General features: G+C 37.4%; 1 long non-coding RNA gene across 2 annotated transcripts in view; it reads left to right on the top strand.

Annotated features, from left to right (window-relative positions):
* LOC132691674 (uncharacterized) overlaps window positions 1–21,706 on the top strand; it is a 39,903-nt gene that overhangs the window by 2,071 nt on the left and 16,126 nt on the right. For both annotated transcript variants that reach the window (XR_009615939.3, XR_009615938.3), the window contains exon 2: window positions 3,706–3,790. This is a non-coding gene — a long non-coding RNA (uncharacterized LOC132691674). The remainder of the gene's footprint in view (window positions 1–3,705; window positions 3,791–21,706) is intronic.

Here is a 21,706-nt window from a genome sequence, read left to right as displayed (position 1 = left end):
GTGTCAGTGCCAGGAAGGACTTTTCCTTGGAGTCGTGTCCCATGTTGCAGGGAGAGCAGGTGGTGATAAAAACCATAGAAACCACATTTGAACAAGAAAGAAGGTAGAAGGAGGGGCTGTCAGGCATTTTCCCCTCTTAAGGTCGTACCTTGTCTAGATTTTAAGCTTTGAAATCATCTCAAAATGTTGAGCTAACATCATTCCATTTGATGCATCACCTCTGGAGAGATTTGACAAACAACAAGTTTAAAAATAATTATGCAAAACAGAATTAAAAGTAGCATGACAAATCCAATTTGTATAATGGTTCTAAACCATGACCCAAATTTGAAGGTAGCCAACTGAACAAACCAAAGGACCAGGGAAGTCAGGTGAAATTTGTTGTAACCAGTGCAGTTGTTCCCTAATCTTGTGTAATTGAGTTTCTACCTCTCTAGAGGCATTTATAAGGTGCAACAGATGGTGTTTGCCATTGCGCAAATGCCTCCTTGTTCAGCAGGTAATCAAGGGCGAAGCAATTAGCCAATGAGTCAAATGATCATTGTTGGCCTGCTACTGCTTTGGTGTGGAATTGGCTAGCTCTTCTAATGTTAGGGAGAGATTTCTGATCAGGTGCTCATTGGTATTTACCGCAACCCAAAGAAGAAAAGCTTTCCCTATGGAGTCATGAATGCCTCTTGAAGTTCCCATTCAAGGCAGCCATGGTGGTTCAATGGCTGAACCAATGGAAGGCTTTTGGTTTGTTATGCATGTCAACAAGGATGGTTAAATGTCCCAATAAGCATTGGCGTCCAGTTCACCAGCTATCTAAACATTCATATACCCATGAAAATGCTATCCACTGCAGACAAAAATGAAACCAGATGGAGCACAGAGGACTTCAGCTAAGACCTGGTTGTTGATAGATTCATTAGCTGGAATTTCCTGATTGAACTTTTCAAGCCAGGGGTCAGGGGAATTAGGATGACATTCTGTGAGGTACCATCCCATTCTAAAGTGGTGTTTTCTAGAAGCCTTGCAAAGAGGAGTTAGTCCATCTGTATTTCCTTTGGATACAGGGAATAGATCATATTTAAGCAAGGAAAAGACACAGGTTGGGAGGAAGCAAAGGTTGTATGATTGGCAAAGATGGAGGTGTCTATTTGAGCTAATGTGGTTATTACTGGGGAAAGGTTGAAATAAAGTAGGGGAACACCTGGCCGTAGTATCCTAACCCCATAGGTAACATCCAAAGGCTTGTGGGTGTACTCAGGAATGACATTTGAGACTAAGGAGAAATCAGTTACTTGTAAAAGCAAGGGGTCTCTGACATCGTGAATAGATTGGAGTTTCTGGTGACAGATCCAACAGTCAAAGATTTGCCCCTTTTGAAATAGATTGGGAAATGTGGATAAGAGCATTGCCTTTCCAAGGAGGAGAGAAGGAAAGTAAGGTGAGAATAGCAAGAAAAAGTAAACAGGCCTAGTCCTATCATTTTGGGAAAGCTGTCTGGCTCAGCTGCCATTTGCTTAAATTCCTGGTAAAGTCCCTTCCAGGCAGCCTGATTGGAGGGAATCTTTCTGAAGGCTTCTTTCCTAGGAGATGAAATCTCCAGGCTGCAGATTATGAGGTCTAATGGCTTTGTCTCCTGGGAGCTCACTGTGGAAAGATTGTTCTACTAAGTATGATCATTCTTTAAGGATTTTATTGGACCTTTGCAAAACTGAAGTATATCCCCTTTTATCAGCTGTGGATCAAAAAAAGCAGGAACTAGTTAAGTGCATTGGGCATCCTGTGCTTATCTCAAAAAAGGGAGTTTACCAGTTTCAAAAGGGGCGGATCTGAGATTCAGAAAAACCAATGACAGTGCTTTTGTCCAGGGAATTTGAAGGGTTTCTACAAATTTTGCTAATTGAGTCTTAATGATGAATTAGTAATTCAACTAGTTTTGAAAATTGAGGGTGGTAGGCACCGTGAACGTGTTGTAAAACTGGCCAAACAGCGCAAATTTGTTGAAGCACCTGACTGGTAAAGTGGGTTCCCCGATCACTAGGAAGTTCAAAGGTGGGGGGAAGAGGGGTTCCCCTAGTAGGAATGATCCTTTCTAACAGGATCTTAGCCACGGAGGTAGCAGTGGCCTGTTTACAAGAAGAACAGATTCTTACTGAACTTCTGCAAATAACTATACTGCCATGAGAAAAAGTACTCAAGTGTCTGAATTCTGGAGGGCTCAGTTAGGAAGAAAAAAAATCATTTCATCTTTGTTCACAAAGATTTTACATAATTGTTGTAAGTCATAGATCGTTTAAGAGAAAACATTTTCTTCAACCTAGTTATATGATCCTAAAGCTTTCAGAGACCTGTATTCTACAGTACTTGTCAGAGTCCTTTTCATGAATTTCTCCTTAGATGAAATACATTTGCAAAAGCATCAGAGTAAAACAATAACTGGGTATAAATGACAAAAGACTTAAAAATGCCCATTATTAAAGATCTGATGAATAGTTCATTACAATGGAATTGACAAGAAAACTTGCTTATTTCTGTGACATATATTTTTAAATTATGACTGATAAGATGTCAGGACATATCAGAATTTTAAGGATTTCATATAAATTTTGGAGCACATAATTACATATACATATACAAATATAAGGTAAATAAGGTTTAGTATTACTTCTTATTTGACAAGCTTCTCATGTAATTTAACATATTAAATAAGCCTAATCAGTTTAACATTTCCCTTTTTTGTAGGGAGAGAGAACAAATCCTTTGAGATGTTCTAGGAACCCTCTGGAAACACACAAGATAGTTCAAGGTCAAAAAGATTTCAACCAGAATTTTGGGAAGTTTGTCAAAAATATAAAAAGACTTTAACACTTGACCAAATAGGACCACAGAAAATTATGAAACAAGACATAATTATCCATTTAACCAAAGTGACAAAAACATTTTAAAGGCAAACACAGAAGGTTACCTAGTTGCAAAAAGCCTTAGCTCCTTTTAATAGAAAAGACTCTTTCCCTAGGTAATCAAAGACCTGATAAAGATAAAACACAGATTCTTTGTTTCCTAGGGAGATTACATTGAAGGTACAGGAACTTTGTTTATAATTTCTTATTAATAGCAAAAAAATAATCTAAGAAAACTTTGTCCTTTTAATAGAAAAGACAAATTTTAATTCTGTACCAGTATACTTTTGATACTAAAATTCTTTCTCTTTTTTTAAACTTAAATAAATCCATTTCAGTCTTAACCATGCAAAAAATTTCTTTCTGAAAACTAAGAAGTAAGCAATAATGGACTGACAAATTTATAAATACATTTCATGTATTTATACATTTCATGTATTTCATTTATTAATACAGTTCTGGAAGCATATGCTCTTTTAACTAGTATACTCTTTCAATGTGTCACAAGACATCATTACTTACAAACCCAAATTTACCTTTAGTTTCTCTGAAATAGAAAATCAATAGTAGAGAAACCTATGTTCAGTAATTAATGCTTTAGAATTTTATCTTGTTTGGAAAATGATCCAGATACTCAATGAAGTTCCATCATTTAATTTAACTTAGCAAAGTTCTAAAAGTTTCAAGTTACCAAAAATATTTGGGGAAGGTATTTTTTAAGCACGCATACCATAAAACAATTATTGCAACTTAAAAAAAAATTCTTATTCCATTTCATCTATCTAAATCCTTTGTTCCCCCAAATTATGTTTAGATTACTCACAGAAGCTTAATGAGACATTAGACAAATCAGCCATCATTTCCAGGGAATTTTCCTGCTGACAAACTTTGCAATTGAGGTAAGATGAACTTATTTGACTTAATAAACCCAAGTAGAATTACAGTTATTTATTTGCATTATATTTAATGTTGATGACTCTGAAGAGTTAATTTTGGCAATACCATCCAGAGGTAGAAAAATATCAAATTGTTTTTTTTTAATATGAAATTTATTGTCAAATTGGTTTCCATACAACACCCAGTGCTCATCCCAACAGGTATCCTCCTCAATGCCTATCACCCACACTCCCCTCCCTCCCACCCCCATCAACACTCAGTTTAGTCTCAGTTTTTAAGAGTCTCTTATGGTTTGGCTCTCTCCATCTCTAACTTTTTTTCCCCCCTTCCCCTCCCCCATGGTCTTCTGTTAAGTTTCTCTGGATCCACATAAGAGTGAAAACATATGGTATCTGTCTTTCTCTGCCTGACTTACTTCACTTAGCATAATACCCTCCAGGTCCATCCACGTTGCTGCAAATGGCCAGATTTCATTCTTTCTCATTGCCAAGTGGTATTCCATTGTATATATAAACCACAACTTCTTTATCCATCCATCAGTTGACGGACATTTAGGCTCTTTCCATAATTTGGCTACTGTTGAAAGTGCTGCTATAAACATTGGGGTACATGTGACCCTATGCATCAGCACTCCTGTATCCGTTGGGTAAATTCCTAGCAGTGCTATTGCTGGGTCATAGGGTAGAAGACATGCTTGTTTTTATGAAACCGACAAACTTAAACCAGCTTTTAGTTTATCTCAGACCATGTGAACTCAAAAAACATTTGGGTTAGTCTACTTCATTTATATAAGTACTTATTGTTTTGAAGCCAATAAAAAGGAGTCATTAACAAATTAATTTTGGCAATACCATCCAGAGGTAGGAAAATATCACATATCTATAATATACATACATAGACATGCATAATATATAGACACGGAAATCTTATAACTTTTGTTTTAAAATTTTTAGTTATATCTCAGGTACAAAACTCAAAAGAATAGTTGGATCCAAATTATGTTTCTGGCAGATGGCCTAAGTTAAGTTTACCTCCTTAGATGGCCAATGTTTTTTACTAAAGATTTTGCATTTTTATGCTACAAGGTTCCTGTTAGAGCTGTTTTTGGAGTCATTTTGTCTTTTAGACCTTCTGCTACCGATCTAGGAATGCATTTCATTGTTGCCGAAATATGTAGGATCTTCTCTTTTCATGGATCACCTTAAATGGTGGATTTATCTAAAAGAAAGTTTCCCCAGAACGGCCATTAAAATTCCAAAGCGGGGCGCCTGGGTGGCTCACCCGGTTGAGCATCCAACTTCGGCTCAGGTCCTGATCTCGCGGTTCGTGAGTTCAAGCCCTGCATTGGGCTCTGTGCTGACAGCTCAGAGCCTGGAGCGTGCTTCTGATTCTGTGTCTCCCCTCTATCTCTGTCCCCTCCCCTGCTCATGCTCTGTCTCTTTCTGTCTCAAAAATAAATAAAACATTAAAAATGATAATAATAAAATAAAATAAAATTCCAAAGTATCCAAAACTTTACCCATTTTTCAGAAAGGCACAAGAACCTGGTCCAAGGATTAGGTGGAGCCTATCTTGCCTTTGGATTCTCTAAAATATACCACAAGGGGCCCTGTTTTCCAACAGCTGTTTTACAATACCAGGAATTATGTGTTTTCCCACCCCTTTTGAATAGGATGGGTGACTTGCTAAGAAACTCCAACAAATAGAAACAGAAACAGAAGGGAATAAACAGAAATAGAGACCAAGTATGCACAGTAAACTTGGAGAGCTCAGAACGCAACCAGAACAACAACAACAAAAACAGAGGTACCTGGGTGGCTCAGTTGGTTATGCATCCAATTCTCGGTTTCAGCTCAGGTCATGATCTCACAGTTCTTGAGATCAAATCCCCTCATCAGGCTCCATGCTGACAGCACAGAGCCTGCTTGGGATTCTCTCTCCCTCGCTCCCTGCCCCTTCTCTCACCTCTCAAGATAAACAAATAAACCGAAGAAGAAGAAGAAGAAGAAGAAGAAGAAGAAGAAGAAGAAGAAGAAGGGGAGGAGGAAGACAGAAATTTAGAAAACAAAAATAAAATCAGCAGGAAGGGTGGTACTTTCATGAAAAGAGGTCCCAAATAAAGTCCAAAAGCTTGACCAAAAGGAGAGAGCTTGAATCCAAGAGGAGACTTAACCAAACCCAAAGGGAAGAAGACTGCACCTTGTGAAGAACACAAGGGGCTCAGGTGGGTCCTGTGGGTAGTTCTCAAGGGTTTATCTCCTTTGGATCCCATTGGTAACACCAAGAAATGTCATCCATTAAAAGAAGAAGGTGAGGGGCGCCTGGATGGCGCAGTCGGTTAAGCGTCCGACCTCAGCCAGGTCACGATCTCGCGGTCCGTGAGTTCGAGCCCTGCGTCAGGCTCTGGGCTGATGGCTCGGAGCCTGGAGCCTGTTTCCGATTCTGTGTCTCCCTCTCTCTCTGCCCCTCCCCCGTTCATGTTCTGTCTCTCTCTGTCCCAAAAATAAATTAAAAACGTTGAAAAAAAAAATTAAAAAAAAAAAAAAGAAGATGGTGAGCAGTTGAACCAACAAAATCAACCTTGTTTGGGAATAGCTGAAGAATTGAGGAGGAGCAAATCTTGGGGATCCCTAGGCAAGTCCAAAGAACAAGGGAGGAGATCATCCTTTTATAGAGGAAAGGAGAAAGTTTGGAGGGGTTGCTTTGAACAAAAATATATCAGAGGAGAGCAAGAGTTCAGGGTTGTGCCGATTTCTCATTGGCTGGGTTGTTGCTGGGTGAGGAGAAAATCTTCTGGTGTATGTAAAGTCAGCTATGACCAGTGGCACAGACATGAGAACCCTTCCTTCATTGCTTCGTGACTCCACTTTGAATTAGGTTTTCTTTATTCAGTTTCACACTATGATATCCCTCCTTATTCTATTTATTATTATTATTATTATCTTGTAAAAGTGCTTCTTCAAAAAAGTCTTGAACATTTCTTAGTCTTTTCTGAGTTTGGGCATAATCACTTTATACAAAATTAATTAGAAAGTTTCTTTTTCAAAAAAAAAAAAAGAAAGTTTCCTTTTCTATGGTCTTAAGTAGATAAAACTGAAATTACCTTTCTTTAAGGGGTTGGTACAATTCCACTAAGGGAAGAAACATCCAGTGTTTTTAGGGAGGTTAGCTTTGTTGCCATAGGATGTTCCCTTTATATCTTATTTTGTGTTAAATGTCCTCAATTTTTTCTTGATTATATTACCTAATAGTTTATCTATTTTATTGACTTTTAAATCTCATTTCTTCCTACCCAATTGTATTATTCTTAAATCCTTCTTTTAACGGCTTAATTGAGATATAATTCACATACTCTACAATTAATCCCTTTAAAGTTCACAATTCAGTGTTTTTATTATATTCACGGGGTCATGTAACCATCACCACAATCTAATTTTGGACTTTTGTCATCCTATACTCATTAGCCGCCCCTCTTCATCTTTTCCTAACTTGTTACGTTTGATACTTATTTTATTCTTTTTTCTGAACTTGGGTATTTAAGACTTTTTCCAGAACAGAGTATGTTTTTGCATTGTTTCTCGTTTGGAGATTATTTTTTAGGTTTTCTTTGAAATCTATATGGTTTCCTTTAGAGAATGTTCCACGAGTATTTAAAAAGGAGGTATAGTCTCTGTGTTCATAATATCAGGGTTAATGGATCTATTGGAACCACCTTAATAGTAATGTCATTTAATGGGGCGCCTGGGTGGCTCCATCCGTTGAGCGTCCAACTTCGGCTCAGGTCATGATCTCGTGGTTTGTGAGTTCGAGCCCCGCATCGGGCTCTGTGCTGACAGCTCAGAGCCCGGAGCCTGCTTCAGATTCTGTGTCTCCCTGTCTCTCGGCCCCTCCCCTGCTCATGCTTTGTCTCTCTCTGTCTCTCAATAATAAATAAATGTTTTAAAAAATTTTTAAAAAATAGTAATGTCACTTAAGTTTTTCTATTTTCCCCCTCTTTATGTGTCATGGGTTTCAAGAGGTCAGTTAACATTTCCCACCCCTAACTATGATTTTATTTCTTCTATCTCCTTTTTTTATAGTTGATACTTCATTATTTGATTCACAGATATTCATGGTTGTCTCTTTATCATAATGAAGTGGTCATCACTTTGTCCTCAGTTCAAATTATCCTGATACTGACATCACGATCCTGGTTTTTGTTGTGATAGTGGTTTTTGTTTAGTTGTAACATCATAATGTACCTTTACTTACCCTTTTAATTTTCCACCTCTCTGAATTACATTCTATTAGGTGTGTCATAGGGTTACAGCAAAAACTAGTCTTTGCTTTAGGATATAATCAGATTTTTTTTTCTTTTACTACAATAGTTTAACACATTTATTTTGTAAAGTTTATTTATTTATTTTGAGAGAGAGGCGGTAGGGGGCAGAGAGAGATGGAGAGAGAGAGAATCCTAAGTGGGCGCCGTGCTGTCAGCATAGAGCCCAACGCAGGACTCAATCCCATGAATTGTGAGATCACGATCTGAGCCCAAACCAGTGGCTTAGATGACTGAGCCACCCCGGCACCCTGTTTAACACATTTATATCCATTAATAATATATATGTATTTGGATTTAATATTGTTATTATATATCATGCTTTCTGTTTGATATCTCAACATATCTTTCACCATAGTGCTCTTTGTTTTATAATATATTTCATTTTATAATTTAGGAATTTTATTTTTGTTCAGTTAGTTACTCTTATAACTATATGTTTGTATAATTTCTTTAGTCCTCCATTTCTTCTTTCTTCAGTTTCTTCTAAAGAGGGAGACACAGAATCCGGAGCAGGCTTCATGCTCTGAGCTGTCAGCACAGAGCCCGATGCGGGGCTCAAACTCACGAACTGTGAAAATTGACCTGAGCTGAAGCCAGACGCTTAACCGACTGAGCCACCCAGGAGCCCCAGTCATATTCTCTTCATATTTATCTTTGTAGTTTTAGATATAGTTGAACATCTATCACTTGATTTGTCAACTTAATCTGATAAATTTTGATGAGTAAAAATAAGGTTGCATACCTTCCCTATCTTTTACTTTTCTCCCTTTCCTCCACCACAACAAACATATGTTAATTACTCATTTCAATATAGAGTTAATACTTCGTAGTATATATTTGTATGTATCCAATAGCTATTACTGTAATCATATTGCATAATGAACCACCCCAAACTCACTGGCTTACAGAAGAAACATTTATTCTCTGTCAAGTATTTGAAGGATAATTAATATAGACTCAGTTTAGGTGGATTTGGTTTCAAGGTGAAAGTTGGTCCTGCTCTGTAATCTTCCTTGGACCATGGGTTGGCCAGATCATATTCCCCTCATGATGACAGAAGAAATTCAAGAATAATGAGGAGAAGCAACTCCAAACTATCATTCCTTGCACATTCCATTGGCCAAAGCAAGTCAGAGAACCAGCTGCAAAGTCACACTGGGAAGGGAATGGATTCTAGGAGACTACAAAAATATGTTAGCATAATTCCCATATTTATTTTAGTCTCAATTCTATAGTTACAGTTTCATTGCTCATTATAGATCCTATTGCCACAATTTATGCAGTTATCTCTGGCTTGCTGAAGTTTTCTCCCTGAGAATAGTGTCCCCTAAAAATGCATATTCTAAAAGGCTGGCCTGTTGTCCGTGAATTTTTTTTCCTGAAACAACTTTTTTTTTGCACAACAGTTGAAACACAACGAAGCACATGTTTGTAAGTACACAATTTTATATCTTTGGACTTATGTTTACACTGTGAAACCATAACCACAGTCAAGAGAGTGGCTATATCCATCATCCTCAACACTTTTCCTAGTGCCCCCCTTTTTTAAAAATTTATTTTTATTAAAAAAATTTTTTTTAACATTTATTCATTTTTGAGAGACAGAGTGTGAGTGGGGAGGGCACAGAGAGAGAGGGAGACACAGAATCCGAAGCAGGCTCCAGGCTCCAAGCTGTCAGCACAGAGCCTGACGCGGGGCTCGAACTCACAGATTGCGAGATCATGACCTGAGCTGAAGTTGGACACTAAACTGACTGAGCCACCCAGGCACCCCTCTAGTGCCCCTTTTAATCTGTGCCTCCTGCCCTTCCCGTCCTTTCACTCCCAAGTGATCAATGATCTGCTTTCTGTCACTATAATTTTCATTGTCCAGAGTTTTTATATAAATGAAATCATATATGATGTACTTTTTTGGCTGGCTTCTTTCAATATACTTATCTTGAGATTCATTTATGTAGTTGTGTATATTAATGGTTTGTTGCTTTTTATTGCTAAATAGCATTCCTTTGAATGGATATACGTAATTTGTTTCTCCATTCATGCATTGTAGTCACATTTAGGTTGTTTCCAATTTGGGGCTATTACAAATATGGCCACTATGAACATTTATGTACAATTCCTCGTACGGACATATAGTTCCTTTTCTCTTGGGGAAATACCTAGGAGGTAAATGAATGGATCATATGGCAGGAGTATGTTTAATATCTTGAGAAACTAAAATATTTTCAAGAGTAGTTTTATAGTTCTGCAAGCAGTATTTGACAGTTCTGTTTGCTCAATAACCTTGTTAACCCCTGGTATTGTGTTAATTTTAATTTAACTTTAGTTATTCTCATAAGGGCGTAATGTTTCATGGTGGATTTAATTTGCATTTCTCTAACGATAAAGCCATTGAACAACTTTTCATATGCTTGTTATCCATATATCTTATTTGATGAAGTGTCTGTTCAAATCATTTGCCCACTTTTAAAATTGAGTTGTTTTCTTATTTTTGAGTTATGAGAGTTCTTTATATGTTCACAATACAAATATTTTTTCAGGCCTATGATTTGTAAAGATTCCCGCTCCCCCTCCCCCCGCCCCCATTACATACACTTGTCTGGTGTTTCTCTTAACAGTGTCTTTTTTTTTTTTAATTTTTAAATGTTTATTTATTTTTGAGAGAGACAGACAGACAGAGTGCGAGCAGGGGAGGGGCAGAGAGAGAGGGAGACACAGAATCCGAAGCAGGCCCCAGGCTGTGAGATGTCAGCACAGAGTCCGATGCGGGACTTTAACCCAAGAACCATGAGATCATGACCTGAGCCAAAGTCATACACTTAACTGACTGAACCACCCAGGCACCCCAACACTGTCTTTTGAGGAACAGAAGTTTTCAGTTTTGATAACATCTAGTTAACCAATTTGTTCTTTTATGTATTGTGCTTTTGATGTCATATCTCCCAATTCAAGGTAACAAAGATTTTCTAGTATGTTTTCTTCTAGGATTTTGATACAATTGCAGTGAACATGTAGAATGCCTTGGGTAGTATTAGCATTTTAACAGTAGTCTTCCAATCATGAACATGGGTTGTCTTTTCATTTAGTTAAACATCCTTTTGTCGCTTTCAGCAATGTTTTATATTTTTCAGTGTACAGATTTCTCACCTCCTTGATTAAATTTGTACCTATTTTATTCTTTTGTGTGCAATTGTAAATGAATTATTTTGTAAATTTTCTTTTCAGGTTATTTATTGTTTATATATAATAAGACAGTGGATTTTTGTATGTTGGTCTTGTACCCTGCAAACTTGACTGAATTCATTTATTAGCTCTAGTAATTTTCCTTTAATTCTTTGAGATTTCCTGTGTATAAAATCATATCATGTGACAGTGAGATAGTTTTATGCCTTCCTTTCTTAAGTGAATGCCTTCCTTTTTTTCTTGCCTAATTGCTCTAGTCAGAACCTCCAGTACAATGTTGAATAGCTTTGGTGGAAGTAGGACTCCTTGTTTTGTGACTGATCTTAATGTTAAGAATTTTTGTATCTACATTCATAAAGGATACTGGTCTATAGTTTTTTTGTGGTGTCTTTGTCAGCCTTTGGTGTTGGGGTAATACTTGCTCCATAGAATGAGGTAGGAAGTCTTCCTTCTTCTACTTTTTGGAAGAGTTTGAGAAGGATTATTGTTAATTTCTCTTTAAATGTTTGGGAGAATTGGGTACCTGGGTGGCTCAGTCGATTAAGCGTCCGACTTCAGCTCAGGTCATGAGCTCACGGTTTGTGAGTTTGAGCCATGCATCAGGCTCTTGGCTGTCAGCACAGAGCCCGCTTCAGATCCTCTGTTCCCATCGCTCTTCCACCCCCCCACCCCCCCGCCCCACCGCTCTCTCTTTCTCTGAAAAATAAATGAAAATTAAAAAAAAAATCAATAAATGTTTGAAAGAATTCACCAGTGAGGCTTCTGGTCCTGGGTTTTTCATGTCTAGAGGTTTACGATTCTCTGTACTTGCTATAGGCCTACCTGGATTTTCTATTTCTTCTTGAGTGAGTTTTGGCAATTTGTGTCTTTCTGGGAATGTGTCCATTTTCATGTAGGTCTTATAATCTGTTGGCATATAATTGTTCTTAGTATTCTTTTACTATTACTTTTATTTCTTTTTTTTTTTTTTTTTTTTTACATTTTTTATTTATTTTTGGGACAGAGAGAGACAGAGCATGAACGGAAGAGGGGCAGAGAGAGGGAGACACAGAATCGGAAACAGGCTCCAGGGTCCGAGCCATCAGCCCAGAGCCTGACGCGGGGCTCGAACTCACGGACCGTGAGATCGTGACCTGGCTGAAGTCGGAGGCTTAACGGACTGCGCCACCCAGGCGCCCCTATTACTTTTATTTCTGTAAAGCCAGTAGTAATATCCCTACTTTTATTTCTGATTTTAGTTATTTGCTTTTTTCCCCTTAGTTTAACTAAAGGTTTCTCAATTCTGTTGATCTTTTCAAAGAACCAACTTTTGGTTTCATTCATTCTCTCTGTGATTTTACTAGTTGTCTATCACATTTCTCTCTAATCATTATTATTTTTCTCTTCTGCTAGCTTTTGGTTTAGTTTGGTCTTCTTTTTCCAATTCCTTAAGTCATAAAGTTAAGCTATGGGCTTGCAGTCTTTCTTCTTAAAAAAATTTTTTTAATGTTTATTTATTTTTGAGACAGAGAGTGAGCAGGGGAGGGGCAGAGAGAGAGGGAGACACAGAATCTGAAGCAGGCTTCAGGCTCTTAGCTGTCAGCACAGAGCCCTACACGGGGCTTGAACTCCTAGACTGTGAGATCATGACCTGACCCAAAGTCAGACGTCTAACCAACTGAGCCACCCAGGGGACCCTTTCTTCTTTTTTAATGTAGAGATTTACAGTAGTAAATTTTCCCCTGAGCACTGCTTTTGCTGCATCCCATAAAAATGTTATCCTACTGTCCTCTTGTCTCCATGGTTTTTGATCAGAAATCAACTTTTGTCTAGATTTATATTCTCTTTGTGTTTGGCTTTTGACAATTTGAATATAAGGTGTTGCAACGTGGATTTCTTTGGCTTTATCCTTTTGGAGTTCATTGACTTCTTTGGCAGGTACATTTGTTCCTTTTATCAAATTTGGAAAGTTTTTGGCCATTATTTCTTCAAATATTCTCTAGGACTCCCATTATGCACAAGATGGTATTTTACGCCCTGTTCATTTTTCTTATTCTTTTTTTAATAGACTTTATACCAGATTTGGGTTCACAGCAATATCTAGCAGGGACAGAGATTTTCCATGTAACCCTGTGCTCACAGATGCATAGTCTTGCCCATTATCAGCATTCCCCACTGGAGTGGTACCTTTGCTACAATTGAGGAACCTATACTGACACATCATTAGCACCAAAGCCCATAGCTTACATTAGGAATGAGTCTTTGTGTACATTCTATGGGTTTTGGCAAAAGTAAAATGACATGTATCCATCATTATGTTATCATATGGAGTATTTTTACTGTCCTAAAAATCCTCTGCGTTCTTCTTATTCAGCCTGCTCACCCCTAACCCCTGACATCACCACTGATTTTTTTTTCTGTTTCTATAGTTTTGCCTTTCCTGAAATGTCATATAATTGGAATCAAACAGTATGTAGCCCTTCAGATTGTTTTTTTTTTTTTCACTTAGTAATATGGACTTAGTAATATGGAGGGTTCCTCCACGTCATTTCATGGCTTCAAAACTCTTTTTTTTTTAAATCACTGAATAATATTTCATTGTGTGGATGCACTACAGTTTATTTATCAGTTCACCTACCAAAGGACCTCTTAGTTGCTTCCAAGTTTTGGCAGTTATGAATAAAGCTGCTATAAACATCTGTGTGGATTTTGTGTGGGCATAAGTTTTCAACTCCTTTGATTAAACGCCAAGAAGTGCAATTGCTAGATCATATGCCAAAAGTATTTAGTTTTCTGAGAAACTGCCAAACTTCCTGTGCAAAGGGGCTGTACCATTTGCATGGACATTTCCTGTTGATGAGTTCCACATCATTGCTACCATTTGTCAGCGTTTGAGATTTTGGCCATTCTAATACGTATGTGGTGGTATCTCATTGTTGTTTTAATTTGCATTTCCCTGATGACATGTGATATGGCACATCTTTTCCTATGCTTCTTTGCCATCTGTGTATCTTTTTTGGTGAGGTATCTGTTAAGGTCGTTAGCTAATTTTTAAAAAATCAGATTGCAAGGTTAAAAAAAATTTTTTTTTAATTAAAAAAAACAAGAAAGGGGTGCCTGGGTAGCTCAGTCGATTGAACATCCGACTTTGGCTCGGGTCATGATCTCACGGTCTGTGAGTTCGAGCCCCGCGTCGGGCTCTGTGCTGAGAGCTCAGAGCCTGGAGCCTGTTTCAGATTCTGTGTCTCCCTTTCTCTGACCCTCCCCGTTCATGCTCTGTCTTTCTCTGTCTCAAAAAAATAAAGGTTAAAAAAAGATTTTTTTTTTAAATCAAATTGCTTATTTTCTTACTTGAGTTTTAAAAAGTTCTTTTTTATATTTGGCCAAACTGCCCTTTATTAGATATGCCTTTTGAAATATCTTTTCCCCAGTCTGTGGATTGTCTTTTCATTTCCTTGACAATGTACTTCGAAGAACAGGATTTTTTTTTTTTTTTAATGAAGTCCAGCTTAGCAGTTAATTCTTTCATGGGTTGAGCCTTTGGTGTTGTAGCTAAAAAGTCATTGCCAAATCCAAGGCATTTATATTTTTTCCTATGTCATTTTCTAGTTTTACAATGTTGTGTTTTAGACTTAGGACCGTGATCCATTTTGAGTTAACTCTTGTGGAGGATATAAAGTCTGTGTCTAGAATCAGTTTTTTCTACGTGGACATCCAGTTGTTCTGGAACCATTTGTTGGAAGGACTATCTTTTCTCCATTGGATTGCCTTTGTTCCTTGTCAAAGGTTAGTTAACCATATTTATATGTGTCTATTTCTAGGCTTACTGTTCTGTTCCATTGATCTATCTATTCTCTCACCAATTCCACATTGGTCTTGATTATTTTTGATTTTCAGTAATCTTGAAGTTGGCCGGTGACAGTCTTCCAGTTTTGGTCTCATGCTCAATGTTGTGTTGGCTATTCTGGGGTTTTTATGGCTCCATATAAATATTAAAATGAGTTTGTCGATATTCACAAAATAACTTGCTGGGATTTTGATTAGGATTATATTTATTCTACATATTGAATGTATAGATCAAGTTGGGAAGCACTGTATTCTTGACAATACTGCCTTCCCATCCGTCAACATCGAATATCTCTTCATTTAATTTGTTCTTCTTTAGTTTCTTTCATCAGAGTTTTGCAGTTTTCTTCATATAGATCTTGCACATATTTTGCTAGATTGATACCTAAATGTTTCATTATTTTGAGGTGCTAAGAAAGGGTGTTGTGGTTTTAAATTTCAAATTCTTCTTGCTCACTGCTGGTATATAGAAAGTGATGGCCTTTTGTATATTAACCTTGTATCTCGCAATCTTGCTATAACTGCTTCTTAGTTCCAGGAATTTTTTGTGTGGTTATTTTGGATTATCTGCGTAGATGGTTATACCATCTATGAACAAAGACAATTTTATTTTTTCCTTCCCAGTTTATATACCTCTTATTTCCTTTTCTTGCCTGATGTCATTAGCTAGAAATTTCAGTACAATATTGCCTTATACCTGATCTCAGAAGAAAAGCTGCAAGTTTCTCACCATTAAGTATGATATTAGTTGTAGGGTTTGTGCAGATATTCTTTATGGAGTTGAGGATGTTTCCCTCTTTTCTTAGTTTACTGAGTTTTTATCACGCGTCGGTGTTAGATTTGGTCAAATGCTTTTCCTACATTTATTGATATGAGCATGTTATTTTTCTTCTTTAGCTTGTTGATCTTATGGATTACATTAATTGATTTTGTAATGTGAACAGCCTTGCATTCCTGGAATAAATCCCACTGGTTTATGGTATATAACCCTTTTTATACATTGTTGGCTTTGCTTTGCTAATTTTTTTTTTAAGACTCTTGTGTCTGTGTTCATAAGAATTATTGGTTTGCAATTTTTTCTAATGTTTTTGTCCAGTTTTGGTATTTGGCGTTTGGTTTTAAGTCATGCTGGCTCATAGAATGAGTTAGGAAGAATTCTCTCTGCTTTTATGTTCTTATAGAGATTCTAGAGAATTGATATGTTTTAAATGTTTCATATAGTTTACGAGTGAACCCATCTTGGCCTGGACTTTCTCCTTTGGAAGGCTTAATTTAGTTTAATTTAATTTTGTTTTGTTTTGTTTTATTTTTTATTTACAGTTTATTTATTTACTTATTTTTTTTTCAGGAGTAGAATTTAGTGATTCATCACTTACCTATAACAGCCAGTGCTCAACACCTCCCTTCCTCCATCAACCCTCAGGTTGTTCTGTATAATAAAGAGTCTCATATGGTTTGTTTCCCTCTCTCTCTCTTTTTCCCTTTACCATATGTCCATCTATTTCGTTTCTTAAATTCCACAAATGAGTGAAAGCATACGGTTTTTGTCTTTCTCTGACTGACTTATTTCAGCTTAGCATAATCCACTCTAGCTCCATCAACATTGTTGCAAATGGCAAGATTTCATTCCTTTTGATGGATGAGTAGTATTCCATTGCGCGCGTGTGTACGCGCACGCACACACACACACACACACACACACACCACCTCTTCTTTATCCATTCATCAGTTGATGGACATTTGGGCTCTTTCCATAACTTGGCTACTGTTGATAATGCTGCTATATACATCGGGTACATGTACCCCTTCAAATCTGTATTTTTTGTATCCTGTGGGCAAATACCTAGTAGTGCAATTGCTGGATCATAGGGTAGTTCTACTTTTAACTTTTTGAGGAACCTCCATACTGTTTTCCAAAATGGTGCACCAGTTTGCCTTCCCATCAGCAGTGCAAGAGTGTTCTGCTTTCTCTGCATCCTTGCTAACACTTCTTGTTTCTTGTGTTGTTAATTTCAGCCATTCTGACAGGTATGAGGTGTTATCTCATCATGATTTCGATTTGTGTTTCCCTGGTGATGAGTGATGTTAGACATCTTTTCATGTGTCTTGTAGCCATCTGGATGTCTTCTTTGGAAAAATGTCTATTCACGTCTTTTGCCTATTTCTTAACTGGGTTATTTGTTTTTGGGGGTGTTGAGTTTGAGAAGTTCTTTATAGATTTTGGATACTAACCCTTTATCAGGTATGTTATTTGCAAATATTATCTCCCATTTTGTAGGCTGCCTTTTAGTTTTGTTGTTTCCTTTGCTGTGCAGAAGCTTTTTATCTTGATGAAGTCCCAATAGTTCATTTTTGCTTTTGTTTCCCTTGCCTCCACTTACATATCTAGTAAGAAGTTGCTGCAGCTGAGGTCAAAGAGGTAGCTGCCTGCGTTCTCTAGGAGTTTGGTGGTTTCCTGCCTCACATTTAGGTCTTTCATCCATTTTGAATTTATTTTTGTGTATGGTGTAATAAAGTGGTCCAGGTTCATTCTTCTGTATTTTGCTGTCCAGTTTTCCCAATACCATTTGTTGAAGGGAAGGCTATTAATTTTAGATTCAATTTCTTTTTTTTTTTTTATTTTTTTATTTAAAAAAAAATTTTTTTTTTTTTAACGTTTATTTATTTTTGAGACAGAGAGAGACAGAGAGAGACAGAGCATGAACGGGGGAGGGTCAGAGAGAGGGAGAGACAGAATCTGAAACAGGCTCCAGGCTCTGAGCTGTCAGCACAGAGCCCGACGCGGGGCTCGAACTCACGGACCGTGAGATCATGACCTGAGCCGAAGTCGGCCGCTTAACCGACTGAGCCACCCAAGCGCCCCTAGATTCAATTTCTTTAATAGACATAGGCCTATTCAGATGCTTTATCTTTTCTTGTGTGAGTTTTGGCAGATTGCATCATTCAAGAAATTCATCCATTTCATCTAGATTCTCAAATGTGGGCAGAGAATTGTTCATATTGTCCATTTGATGTCCATGGGCCGTGTTAATGTACTCTCTTTCATTTTTGATATTAGTAATTTGTGTCCTCTCTTTTTTTCCTTAATTATCTGGCTAGAGGCTTATTGATTTTATTGATTTTTTTCAAAGAACCAGCTATTTGTTTCATTGATTTTCTCTTAATTTCCTGTTTTCAATTTCATTGATTTCTAATTTTTATTATTATTCTTTTGGTATAATTTGGGTTTAATTTGTGCTTCTTTTTCTAGTTTCCAAGGGTAGAAACTTAGATTATTTTTAATCTTTCTTCTTTTCTAATATGTGCACTCAATACTATAAATTTCCCTCCAAGCTCTGCTTTCACCATATACCACAGATTTTGAGAACTTGTATTTTCATTTTAATTTAGGTCAAATATTTTTAAGTTTCTCTCGAGATTTCCTCTTTGACCCATGCGTCATTTAGAAGTGTGTTGTTTAACCTTCAAGTGTTTTAGGATATTTCAGCTATCTTTGTTATTAAATTCTAGTTTAATTCCACTATGGTCCAAGAGCAGTCATTATATGATTTCTATTCTTTGAAATTTGTTAAAGTATGTTTTATGGCCTAGAATGTGACCTATCTTGGTAAATGTTCCATAGGAATTTGAGAATAATGTGTATTCTATTGTTGGATGAAGTAATCTATAGATGTCCATTATAGCCAGTTGATCAATGGTGTTGTTGATTTCTACTATGTATTCAATGGTTTTCTCCCACCTGGATCTGTCCATTTCTGACACAGGTGTGTTGAAGTCTTCAACTATAATAATGGATATATCTGTTTCTCCCTGAAGCTCTGTTTTTGTCTGATGTTGTTTGGTGCATATATGTTAAAGATTGTTATGTCTTCTTAGAGAATCAATTCCTTTAATACTTACTGTGTAATGTCCCTCTTTATCTCTTAAAACCTCCCTTTTTATGAAGTCTTCTCTGTCCGAAATTAATGTGGCTATTCCCACTTTCTTTGATTTAGAGTTAGCATGGTATATTTTTCTCCATCCCTTTATTTCTAATCTATCTTTGTTTTTATATTTAAAATAAGGTTTTAAAAATCCTTTTTTTAAAAAAGTTTATTTATTTATTTTGAGAGAGAGAGAGAGCACAAGCAGGTGAGAGGCAGAGAGAAGGAGAGACAGAATCCCAAGCAGGCTCCACGCCATCAGTGCAGAGTCCGATGTGTGATTCAAACTCACAAACTGTGAGATCATGACCTGACTGAGATCAAGAGTCAGTCTCTTAACTGACTGAGCCACCTACATGCTCCTAAAATAAGGTTTTTATTTTTTTAGACAACATATAGTTGGGTCTTGTTTTTTAATCCACTCTGACAGTTGGCACATTTAGACCATTTATATTCAAAGTGATTATTGAGGGGCGCCTGGGTGGCTCGGTCAGTTAAGCATCCGACTTCGGCCCAGGTCATGATCTCGTGGTCTGTGAGTTCAAGCCCCACGTTGGGCTCTGTGCTGACAGCTCAGAGCCTGGAGCCTGTTTCAGATTCTGTGTCTCCCTTTCTCTGACCCTCCCCCGTTCATGCTCTGTCTCTCTCTGTCTCAAAAATAAATAAACGTTAAAAAAAAAAAAAGTGATTATTGAGGGTGCCTGGGTGGCTCAGTTGGTTAAGTTTCTGACTTCAACTCAGGCCATGATCTTGTGGTTCATGAGTTCAAGCCCCGCATTGGGCTCTGTGCTGACAGCTCAGAGCCCAGAGCCTGCTTCAGGTTCTGTGTCTCCCCCACTTGCATTCTGTCTCTCTCTCTCAAAAATAAATACACATCAAAGTGCTTATTAATATAGTTGGATAAATATTTACCATATCTGGTGAATTGGTTTTCTATTTGTTGTCTTTGTTCTTATTTTTTCTTCCAATCTTTTTCTGCCTTATGTCGTTAACATTTTTTTGTTTATTTATTTATTTTGAGAGAGAGAGAGAGAGAGAGCAGGAGAGAGGCAGAAGGAGATGGAGAGAGAGAATCTCAAGAGGCTCTGCACTGTCAGCACAGAGCCTGACACGCGGCTTGAACTCATGAACTGTGAGACCACGACCTGAGCCGAAATCAAGAGTCAGACACTTAACTGACTGAGCCACCTAGGCTCCCCTCTGCTTTATGTCATTTTAATTATGCATTTAATGTCATTCCATTTTCTCTCCTTTTTTTAGCATATCACTTATACTTTTCTCCCCTTTATTCAGTGATTGCCCTAGAGTTTGCAATGTACACATACAACTAACTTGAGCCTACTTTCAGGTAACACTATGCTATTTCCCAGGTAGTGTAAGCACCTTACAATACCAAAATAAGGCTAATTCCTTCATCTCTTCCCTAATATCATTGTTATAATTCATTTTCTTTATATAGAAGCATATATATATGCATCGTTGCTTTTATTATTATTTCGAACAAACTCTTATCTGTTAGATCAATTAAACGTAAAAACAGTAACTTTTTATTTTACCTTCAATTATTCCTTTTCCAATGCTCTTTTTGTCTTTTAGTAGATCTGAATTTTTGACTCACATCATCTTCCTTTTCTCTCAAGAGACATATTTCTTGCAAGGCAGGTCTACCAGGAACAAATGCCCTCAATTTTTGCTTGAGAAAGTTTTTATTTCCTTTTCACTTTTTTTTTTTTTAACGTTTATTTATTTTTGAGACAGAGAGAGACAGAGCATGAACAGGGGAGGGGCAGAGAGAGAGGGAGACACAGAATCTGAAACGGGCTCCAGGCTCTGAGCTGTCAGCACAGAGCCTGACGTGGGGCTTGAACTCACGGACCATGAGATCATGACCTGAGCTGAAGTCGGACGCTTAACCGACTGAGCCACCCAGGCGCCCCTCCTTTTCACTTTTGAAGGATAGTTTCACAGGATGCAGAATTCTAGGTTGCTGGGGTTTTTCTCTGAATCTTTGAAATATTTCACATCACTCTCATGCTTGCATGGTTTCTGAGGAGAAGTTTTGTGTTTAGATGTATCTTTGTTCCTCTATATGTAAGGTCCCCCCCTCCTCCAGCTTTCTTCAGGATTTTCTTTTATTTACTGTTTTTTGAAAATGATGTACCCAGGTACAGTTTTTTAAAAATTATTTTTTTATTATTTGAGAGAGAGAGAGAGAGAGAGAGAGAGAGAGAGAGAGAGGAGCACGAGTGGGGGAGGGGCAGAGAGCGAGGGAGACACAGAATCCAAAGTGGGCTCTGGGCTCCGGGCTGTCAAGCACAGAGCCGGTCGCGGGGCTTGAACTCATAAACCGTGAAATCACGACCTGAGCTGAAGTCCAATGCTTAACTGACTGAGCCACACAGGCTCCCCATACTCAGGTATAGTTCTTTGGTATTTATCATACTTGGTGTTCTCTGAACTTCTTGTATCAGTGGTTTGGTGTTTAGCATTAATTTGGAGAAACTCTCAGTCATTATTGTTTCAAATATTTCTTTTATTCCTTTTTCTCTTCCTTCTTATTCTGTTATAATCTTGTTATAAGCTGTATGTTTTACACTTTTTATAGTTGTCCCCACAGTTCTTGGATATTGTGTTCTGCTTTTTTCAGTCTTTTGTCTGTTGGCTTT

Source organism: Panthera onca, chromosome B1, assembly GCF_046562875.1.
Source record: "Panthera onca isolate mPanOnc1 chromosome B1, mPanOnc1 haplotype 2, whole genome shotgun sequence".
In the NCBI taxonomy this organism is placed as follows: Eukaryota; Metazoa; Chordata; class Mammalia; order Carnivora; family Felidae; genus Panthera; species Panthera onca.
This window is presented reverse-complemented; position numbering and strand designations above follow the sequence as displayed.